The sequence below is a fragment of the Sceloporus undulatus genome, chromosome 3 (genome assembly GCF_019175285.1).
Source record: "Sceloporus undulatus isolate JIND9_A2432 ecotype Alabama chromosome 3, SceUnd_v1.1, whole genome shotgun sequence".
In the NCBI taxonomy this organism is placed as follows: domain Eukaryota; kingdom Metazoa; phylum Chordata; class Lepidosauria; order Squamata; family Phrynosomatidae; genus Sceloporus; species Sceloporus undulatus.
The window spans coordinates 160,218,919-160,228,071 of record NC_056524.1 but is presented as its reverse complement, the minus strand read 5'-3'; the positions used below and the strand labels follow the sequence as shown (position 1 = coordinate 160,228,071).

Sequence of the window (9,153 nt, the reverse complement as noted above, 5' to 3'; positions counted from 1 at the left end):
CTTTTTTTAAAAACAAAACTATATTTTATTCAGCTGACACGTTTTGGGTGTGAACCCTTCTTCCCGAGCTGCGGAATCGACAAATAATCAAATACCATCGAGATTATTTCTAAACAACAGCATTTAGCTATGTTTCGAACAACAATTGTAATAGAACAATTATTACAATCGTTCTGTGTACCAAGATGTTGTAATCTGAGACGAGTCCAACGTTAAGTGGATGTATACAATTCGTGGCTTCTTGAACGGTTTTTAAACGTCCTAATGTACCTTTTAAAATGTTTAATTCTTGTAAATACGTGTATGTTTATTTGTCGATTCTACAGCTCGGGAAGAAAGGTTCATACCCAAAACGTGCCGGCTGAATAAAATAATGTTTTGTTATAAACAACAGCTTAACAAACACAGAAACTTTTTTTTATTGCAACAATAACATCGGATGGAGTATACCTCTCATCTCCAAGTATGAGACAGAACCCTTCTTGCTATGGCAGCAAAAAGACATATATTAAATTAAACATATTAACCATTTCATGACCCCTTAAAGCATGTGCTGGAGGGGGATTCCTTACTGTATGATCCAGCTTACAATGCTAACCCTCATCCTTCCCCGCTCCTTGTGACACTGCCTTCTTTCTTTCTTTCTTTCTTTCTTTCTTTCTTTCTTTCTTTCTTTCCTCTCTACGTTTCCCTTGGCTGCGCACAGGCCCAGTTTCTCTAATCAGATGAAGCAGCCGGATTATCTCTGTCCCTCTCAGTCAGGCTCCATTTTGATTCCTCTCTGTTTGTGGGAGAAGCATCAGAAAGTGGCGAGTGTGCAGGCTCACCTGTAGATGTACCAGCCAAACCCTGTGGGCTGCTCCCATCTCACTTTGATGCCTGTTTTGGCTTCCTCAGCCTCGTGCCCTGGTGGAAGTTTCTAAAGGGAAAGCTTTTTAACACACACAGAGACCCCACAGCACTCTCCGCTGGGTTGTTCTGCTTCACTGATTGAATTTTGAGCATCTTTGTCTGAAACCTCTGCAAGCTGTCCTGGCCTGTGGCAAATCTGGATGTGAAATCTCACCCCGTGGAGGGAAGGTAAGGACTGTGGACACAGCTGTGTGTGTGTTTTTCCTTCCTGTAATTGCAAGTGAAATTGTCTTTTGGTAGCACATCTTTGGGAATAACAAAGCTGATCATCTGGAGATTAAACAGCTAGAGAGGCAAACCCGGGAAGCAGTAGGGAAGGAAACCAAGTAGCAAAAGCTGGGTAGTGAATGTGAGTTTCTTTCTGAAGGAAGGAAGAAAGCAACTCACTGAGATGCTAGAAACAGATTGGATTGAATTCTGATCACTTCTTTTATCTCTCTCTCTCTTGCCAGATGAACGTTTGCTAACTATTAATCTATTTCCCATACTCCATCCCCATGGAGAATGTCTAAGAAGAGTTTACTCAGGGTTGTATTTGCTTGAATGCACACCCTCAACTCTTTGTGATTCTACCTCTTCCAGGCAGGTAGGTGGAGTGAATTGATGATAAGGAGGGAAGGCAAATGTACTTTGCATGTGCACAGAGATACTTTCTCTTACTACTTTTTACATTCTTGATAGGATGTGTGATCCTGAAAATACATTCTGGGACTATGTTTCTGTCTTTGGGGGCCCATGGCTTAAATTAAGACTGTGCACTGTATTTATCATGTTGTCTTTTTTATAACTTTTGCTTCTTTAGTTTTGGGGTTGTTGGTGTTTTTTTTAGGAATGTTTAACATTAAATATGTCACAATCGCTTGTATCTTGCTGTTTCGTGGGGAAATGGAAGAAAAAAGTTGGTCATTTTTCTTGTCATGTGACATAATAACAATAACAACAAAAGGAAGAATTTGTTTTCTCTACTTTCCCTTGAAATTGCAAGATTATAAATCTAATTACAAATCTTCCCATAGGACCACAGTCAGTTTCATACTGCTGTGAAAACTTTGGTGCTATCTATTTTGTGGCGTGGGCCTTAGAATATTAGCCACATATCCTGATTTTTCCCTTGATGAATATCCTTTGCTAGAGCCCACTAAAGTTCCAGTAGTTACATATTTTTTTAAAAAATGTCAGGTTGATCTGTTTTTTGTTGGGGTTTTTTGGTTTTGTTTTGATCTTGTTCCAAGCATCTAAAACTTTCTTCTTGAATTTGCATGATTATTTGTTATTGGTAAAATGTGCAATACTGTACAGTGGCTATACTCCAGCTGAATGCGGGAAATAAATGTGAATGTGTGTGCGTGTGCATTGACAAATGTCAATATCTATATATGTCTATTTTTAACAAACTAAACCTGCTCAATGGTGGCACCAGAACAAAAAACATTGAAGGGAGGGGGCTCGGAAAGAACAGAGTGTATTTTGGGGTGGTGACAAGCATACATACATACATACATATATACATACATACATACAAGCCTTTCTTTCCAATAACCAGAAGGAGTAACAAGCAGTGGGGGTGAGATGGTGACCTATTTGTCCTGGCTGTGCTCGCTATCTCTATGGGGCTTCCTGTGGTTCCACTGCAGGGCTTGGAAATGTTACCTTTTGTACTACAACTTCCAGAATCACCCACTAATATGACATTCTGGGATTCACTGTCCAAAAAGTGATTTTTCCATATTCTACTTTCAACAGCAGCCAGTTTTGTAGAAACTTAGCTGATGAAGCTGTTGCCAGCAGGATAAGAAGTGCTGGTGGGGGGGGGGGACTATTAATTTTGCATGTAAAGCTGCTCGTAAAAGCACATACATAGAGGGACTATGGCGTGGTACAGATGCGCCAAATGCGTCGTGCTGGTGGCATACTAGGGTTAAGGGACTGCATGGCAACTGCATGGTCCCTAACCCTAGTACGTAACAATAGTGGCGCCCTGTGTATACGGGCGCCGTTATTGTTACGTGATGGACCATAGGGAAGCCACGCAGTTTGGCAGCTGAAGCTTCCCTGCAAGGGAAAACAAGGCACCAGCAGGCCTCCCTTTTTGGGAGGTCTGTACTGTGCCTATGAAAATCTTGGTAACTTTACCGGCATCTCATCCCCATACTCAGTTGCTTCTTGTAGCATGAGAAGAGACAATTATGATAATCTGCAGCCTATTCTAAAAATTTTAGAAGGAAAACAGCACTTGTAACATGTTGAATTATAGGAAAATAATTTATTGAATACAGCAAGCTTGTGCCATAAGTAAACATGTAAGCCAGGTTTCCAAAAGAGAGCAATATATTGTACCAGCAGTTGTTGTCAGAACCTGGTCCTGGGTCTTATAAAAACTTGTTGTTTGCCTTCAAGTCACTTCTGAGTTATGGAAACTGTAAAGTGACCGTATCATTGGATTTTCTTGCGAAAGTATGTTCCGGTGTGTATATGTGCCATTGCCTTCCTCTGAGGCTGAGAGAGCATGACTTTTCCAAGATCACCCAGTGGATTTATATGGCTGAGTAGGGATTTTGAGTCCTGGTCTCTTAAAGTTCTAGTTCAGTACTGAAATTACTATACCATTTTGGCTTGCTATAAAAACTTACGTGACCTTATTTGTGTTTCTGGCAACACAAATCTAGATATGTTAGCTTGTAAGTGTAACCGTTTGTTTCTAGCAGGGTTTGTTTCCAAGTAAATAAGGTGAAGAGTGCAAGCTCAAATATGGTTATTTCCTCAAGGATCAACAGCACTGGATTGAAAACAGAACTTAATTTGAAAAGTCTTACAGACAAGAGTAAACATCATTCTGGTTGCCTTATTTCTAAGCCAGTATGCATAGGCTTTCACTGCCAATAAAGCAAGTCTTGATATGTCAACCAAATATTCATTGTGTAAAAGGTAAATGTTTCTCTTGACATTAATTTCTAGTCGTAACTGACTGTAGGGAGTGGTGCTCATCTCCATTCCTAAGCCGAAAAGCCAGTGTTGTCTGAAGATGACTCCAGTGGTCATGTGGCCAACATGACTGCACAGAACACTGTTACTTCGCCACCAAAGTGGTACCTATTTATCTACTTGCACTTTTACATGCTTTCGAACTGCTATGTTGGCAGAAGTGGAGACTAGTAACAGGAGTTCACTCTGTCATGTGACACTTAGGCCTTCAATTGCCAACCTTCTGATCTTACAATCATCAGACTTGGCATCTTAACCACTAAGCCACCGTGTCTATTGTTTATGGAGGCAGATATAGTTCTTAACCTGAGAAATAATATTTCTCCTCCTGACACCAATTTGGGCTTGAGTAGTTATTTTCGACACTGCCTCTTTCACTAGTGTTGGAAGGATTTGGAGTGATTGCATTACTAAAACCAACTTTCTAACACTGATCTGTACATTCATTTCAGTGCAGCACAGACCGTGCAGATGGGCCGTGCTGGTGCCGATTTTAAGGTTAGGGACTGTGTGGCAACCGCACAGTCCTTAACCCTAGCATGGTGTGGTGCTGTAACAATGGTGGTGTCCCATGTACATGGGTGCCACCATTGTTACATGAGAGCCATGCGGCATCTACATGTCACCGTGTGTCGCTTACATTATGAGTGCGCCAATGGTGCACTCGTTACATTGGCCCTGCGGTGCAAAAAGAACCCAGTTTTTCCAGGTAATTTTTAGTCCGGAGGGAAGCTGCATGGTTTAGTGGCTGTGGCTTCCCTCCGGAAGTAATTAGGCCACTGGCAGGCCACCCTTTTTGGACTGTCTGTCCCGTGCTATGGTTGCCTTTAAAAAACTAACTGAAAGTAAACGGAACTATTCTCTTTTAAAAACAATATCAGGAATACTTTTGGTCTGATCCATATCTTATCATTCTGTCCATGGTGACAGTGAGCAGTTGTTGTTGTTGTTGATGATGATATTTGCCATCAGTTCAGAGACCTAGCCATGTTACTCTGGAATATCAGTATGCAAAGGGATCTCATACGACCTTTGAGAATGAGTAAAATAAGTTGTAGCATGACTCAGACGCATGGAGTTCACGGAAGCTTATGCAACAGCTTCTTTCACTCAAAAGTGCTACAAGATGCATTTTTGCATTTTTGTCATCACGTTAGCTTCAATACATGGTAACCCTATGAATAAGAGATCTCCAGGTGGGTTGGTCATCAGCAGCCTTACTCAGGTCTTGCAAACTCAGAGCCATAACTTCCTTAATTTAATTAATTAATTAATTAATTGGTAATGCAGTTTTCCACTTTTCCTACTGCCTTTCACTTTACCAAGGATTATTATACTTTCCAGTGAGAGCATGAATGCCACAGCCATAATTTTGAACCCTGCTATGGCCTTAGCATTTTTAAAAAACAGAGGTGGTAAACTGTGGCCTTTTCAGATTAATTGACCTGCAGCTCCCATCATTGGCTCTATCATAGCCAATGGTGTGATTGCAGTGAGTTGCAGTCCCAAAACATAGCTGTCTACTAATGTTTTGAATATTTTAAAAGCTATGCACTGTATGCTCAGGGCAAGTTAAGGCAATGTTAGTCTCTCAAATGAGAAGTGACGATGAGGTTCAGGCTAGTGTGAACACTCTTTCATCTGTCTTGGAGAAAGCCCTCCAATTTATGTGTAAGTGTGTAGAGACTGGGGAGGCATTGAAATTGCTCAGTGGGGAAAGAAAACAGATTTGTGCCATGTTCAGGTCAGCTTTTCTTATACAGAACTATTACATTCATGTTTCTCGCAAGAAAAGGCACAACTGCTGATAGGGTGGTAGTGGTGGTAAAGGAACACTGGAGCTTCAGAATCAAGAACACAGCAGTCCCAGCATTATTTCAATTCACAAAACTGGAGTCAGTACCAATGTGACCACTTAGCAGTTTATCTATATGGCCTCCTTATATAACCACTACCACATCTGAAGGTAACACTTATGCCATAAGCGTTGCCTGTGAAGTGCATTGTACCGTGGACCTTTTGGGACAGCCTCAGTTCCCCTTTAACAATAATCGCAAAAGTAGACATGTATGGGAGGAAAACCCTGAAACGAATGTGCAATTGCATCCATATATGTTCCTTACCTTTCCCTTGACCTCTCTGTCTGCCACCTCCAAGTAATCTTGCTGGTTGTTTTCCCACTGTCAAATGTTAGCCTATACTTAAATTGATGGTGCTATATAAAATGGATACATCTGATGTCATCCGGCCTCAGAGGAAGAGAAAGGCCTGCTAGCTGCATCAGGCCTGGCCCAAACAAAGAAGGAGAGCCCTCCCTCCAGTCCATCTGCCTTGGTCCAGGCCTCAGAGGGAGAGAAGAAATGCTGGACCTGATCCCCTTCTCCACCTCTATTCCCTTCTCCATTTGTGTCATGTCTTTTTAGATTGTAAGCCTGATGGCAGGGAACCATCTAATTAAAAAGATTGTATGTATAGCGCTGTGTAAATTTACAGTGCGATATAAATAAAGCTTAATAATAATAATAATAATAATAATAATAATAATAATAATAATACAGAATGATACAGGAGACTGGCTTCCGATGATGCAATGGATGTGCCATAAATATTGTTGGTGCTATTAATCATTTGCATCATTAACAATACAAAAACAAAATTGAAACCAAGTGACAGACCTAGACATAACTTATAGTTCTTTCCAATAACTCCACTATTTGAACAATGCTTTTTAAATCTGCAGTCCCGCATATCTATCCCCTTTAATTACTTTGTCCCATCTTGAGCAAACAAGACAGAGATGACTGTCGGTGACCGAGTTACCTGGAGGTCTCTTAGCTTGACTTGACAGCAATTAACAACAAATTGCTTGCAAACTGAAAGAGAGATCAGATAGAAAGAGAAACTGCAGGGGGGGGGGGGGGGAGTGTCAGTGTTGCTTAACAATTAAGATTGATCAATATGAACTTCTGTTACAAAACAAACAAACAAAGGGAATTAAAATGTGTTGCTAAAGCTCCATTCAAAAGAAAACACTTGCAAGAACACACTGCCCCCCCACCATGTGTCAAAACTGTAATCTTTTTTGGTGAACTAATCTGGGTAATCCTTTGTGCAATTAGGAAAGTGGAACAGGACCAGGCTGAGTGTCAATTAGATTGACACTGGCTGTTGTCTGTGGGATATTAAGTAGTGCTCCTTAAATACTAGGGAAGTAGCCCATCAGTGAAAAGTGATTCTGACTGCCTCTGTGCACAAGGTCTCTGCTCAGTCACATTCTTGGAGAGGATTAACAATACGTGTCATGGTAGGGTACAATTAAATTATCCAGGTTGTATGACTTTTTTGTCTTTTACCATTTGCCTCAAAGAACCGTATGTTCATATTTCTAGTCCAAATCATTTTCATTGTGTTAAGAAGAGACAGGTCAAGAGGTGATGATTTTCTGAGGGCTTCATTTCAAGGGAATGTGTAAGAAAAGCGCTCTCAGGACAGGAACTCACTTTTAATGAAGAAGTGCTAGATGTTTAATCTGGTTTGATATTCTCAGACTTTTTCCCAAGGAATATTAGTTCTTGAGGACCAAGTTAGGTAACTATTTGTCTTCAAAAGACTCCAATTCCCAAGATTTCTTGTGGCTGTCATAAGGCCAATATATGTCATGGGTGTAACTCTGCGTAGTTACACCTGCAGCATAATAATTCCCAAAATGCCATACCAGGCAGGATAGCTGAAGGGAGAATGAGTCCAATCCCCTGCTTTTTGATACTTTATCTGTTCCCTTGTTATATCCCACCTGACTGGGCAACTGGTTGGGTTCCAGATGTTTTCATATTGCAACTCCCAACAGCCTTAGCCAGCATAGCTAATGATGAAGAATCAGGACTTACAGTTCAGAAGCATCTGGAGAATCACAGTTGCCAATATCATTTATATGAAAGACCTGAAACTTGGGAGGTGCCTTTACCTTTATTGAATCAATTGTATACTTTTTAGATCCCTAGTATGAATACACACCAGTCCAAAGATCCAGTGTTTACATTAGTTAAGAAAGCTGGTATAGCAAGTTGTGGGTTGTCAGAACACTAATCTAAGCTCTGTGTGTGTTCCCTTTCAATATATTTCATACTTCAAATATACTTTAATCAATATAATATTTTCAGGTCATGACCAATAAAAGCATGTTAATTTATGTGGAAGATAATTATGCAGTTCACACTGACATTGTGTTTTAGCAAGTTCATTACAGAATATGGACATTTTGCAGATTGAGGAGATTATCACTCATGGCTTTTAAACCATGATTCCCTGGGAAGGAGGTGGCTTAAGCAATGTTTATCGCATGATGCTACCTCCGACCCATAGCTGCTCCATCTCCCACCTGTTCCTTTTGACAATCTGTAAATCATGCAACACCCTGGGTGCGAAAAGCCATTCCTGAGGCATTTGCATGATTGCTAGCCATGTGGTGTTGATAAGGGGAAATTGAAGGTTTATACTGTACTGCTTTGACTGTGATTGTCTATGACTGCAATTTGGGGTAAGGCTAGATAGCTACATGAGGCTTCAGCTAAATTACTCTTGCAAAAGTTAACAAGTAAATTCTGCTTTTCTGTTTATGCCAAAGAGTGCTTGCTTAAGCAAGCTTGCTAAACATCACCAGGCTAGAGGTTTTTGCAACAAGTTTCTGTTCCGCTTTCCTTGTAACTGCTGAAAGTGCTTACAAGACATCTGAGATGTCAACACCTGTTTCCTATTATTGCTATCCAGCCTCCTATAAAAGATTACATCAGGGATGTAGCCAAGGGGGGGGGGTTCTTGGGTTCCGGACCCCCCTTCCATTAGAAAAATATAATATAATAATGGCACTTAGTCTGGACCCCCCCCTTCCTAAAATCCTAGCTATGTCTCTGATTACGTCCGGGGGTCTTTGCTTTGAGCAGCCTATTTGGGACGAATCCCGAGGCTGTGTCTTGCATATCCAATAAAATCCTTGGTTTATCCTGAATCGGCCTATGAGTGATTCCTGCCTTTGAATTTTTCCCGTTTCAGTGTCACTATCCCCTCCTCCCCACTTTCCTGCCTCCTCCTTGCTATTTTTTATTTGTATATACAGATATACAGTTTTGACTACACTATATAAATGCACTAATTAATACATTTAGAATAATTTTCCTACCCATTTCAGTTTATTCATAGCAACATAGCACATAATTTTATTATTTATTATTTTACTGATTTGATTATTACCCTAGTTTTCTT

At 40.5% G+C, this 9,153-nt stretch overlaps 1 protein-coding gene across 1 annotated transcript in view; it reads left to right on the top strand.

Annotated features, from left to right (window-relative positions):
• The first annotated feature begins 823 nt into the window (after positions 1–823).
• The window catches only part of GPRIN2 (G protein regulated inducer of neurite outgrowth 2), a 40,011-nt gene continuing 31,681 nt past the window's right edge, over positions 824–9,153 (top strand). The window contains exons 1-2 of the mRNA XM_042459184.1: positions 824–1,080; positions 1,365–1,498. The gene's annotated coding sequence lies outside the window, so the exon portion shown is untranslated. The remainder of the gene's footprint in view (positions 1,081–1,364; positions 1,499–9,153) is intronic.